Source organism: Miscanthus floridulus, chromosome 15 (genome assembly GCF_019320115.1).
Source record: "Miscanthus floridulus cultivar M001 chromosome 15, ASM1932011v1, whole genome shotgun sequence".
Lineage (NCBI taxonomy): Eukaryota > Viridiplantae > Streptophyta > Magnoliopsida > Poales > Poaceae > Miscanthus > Miscanthus floridulus.
In genome coordinates this window covers 15,917,077-15,918,640 of record NC_089594.1, presented here as the reverse complement: position 1 = coordinate 15,918,640, position 1,564 = coordinate 15,917,077, and positions in this window count along the sequence as shown.

Here is a 1,564-nt window from a genome sequence, read left to right as displayed (position 1 = left end):
CGAGAAGAAATTGCAGGTTGTTGTTGCTTTTGCAAGCCATATTGTAGGCTTGTGGCTTTCATGTCTACAGCCGGTGGACTACCGTGATCTCGCTCGGTGCATGAGATGATCGCGTGTAAAGTAAACGTGTGCATCGTCAACCTAACTTGCATGCAGAGTCGATCTCGTATGTGATTGTTGCTCTGTTTTCTGTTATGTCACCGGGACCGGGCGGGCACGCCGTGTTGGGCGCCTGCGCGCACAGTGTAGAGCCACAAGGCACGGGGCGGACGCCGCTGGGTCGAAGGACGTGAACGAGGTGGGGCAGCCGGCGCAGGGGATCCACGCGGCGTTGTTGCTGGTGTCGACGGCCAGGAGCAACTGTGGCGGCGGCGTGCCGACTGCCGAGGCAGCGTAGCGTGGACTTTGTGGGAGCGAGGCGACAAGGCGCGCAGACGATTCCGTTTGCTGGTAGGTGTGACAGGTTGAACTCGACGTGACGTGGTTTCTGAGAGACATGGCACACTTCGAGTGGGACGACGGCCGGGTTTAGGATACGCCGCGCGAGGGTGAGGAGCGTCGCGGATTTGGAGGAGCGAGCGGAAACCAACGGGGCGAAAGAAGGAACTTGGAGGGAGTACATATTTACATGCGTTTCAAAAATAGAAAGTCGTTGTCACCTTAATTATCTTGTACAGTATTGACATGTTAAGCTCTGGACGTACTCATTAGTTCCCGCTACAAGTCAGCCGAGCGTTTTCGTCTTACCGTAATGAAGCGAGCCTGGTGGTTTGATTTAATTAATGTGTTGAAGTACAAAAGTCAATGGCGGTTGCTCGTCACGCATAACAAATTGACAATGCATATTTGATTCGGATTTGGACTGTGGTGGAGCGATATGACGATGACATTGGACATTTTTTTAGGTGTATATAAAGATAGAGGGGAGCGGCAGACAAGCAACACACCAAATATGGCAAGCATGCAACACAATATTGACACTACATGTTCTCCTATAGCAATGGCGCGCATTCTAAAGAGTGGGTTATAGATGATGAAATGCCATCAAGATTTCGAACAAGGTGAGATGAGAAAGTTTAGTAAAGCAACTGAAATAAATAAAAAAATCAAGGAGGTAAGAAAAATAGCTCAAAGGAAGCTAGCAAGGAGGAGAGATAATAAGACAAGGATGAGAAATAGTCAATTTAATGGGTCAAGGAGGTAGAAAATTAGTTTTATAGCAAAATAGGCTTTTGAAATCGGCTAGTGCTAACTAGGCATACGTCCTACAGTCAACACAACTCTGATACTCTCCACATTATACCCGCCTTTAGAGCTTTTATACCCCGCACTATGCTATGCCATGAGTATGAAATTCCAGGGCCTTCTTCCACATTCAGGAGGTCTCTGTGTCTACAATACTAGGCTCAAAGAACAAAGGCACAAAGAGATTCTGGTGCCACAACCAGCCTCCATGCCTACCGAGCCAATATGGCTAAATTAAACAAGTGTAAATCATAGAATCCCAGTCCTCCTTTATCCTTCATTTGGCACATAGTGTCCCAAAAGAGCCAATGCATCTTAT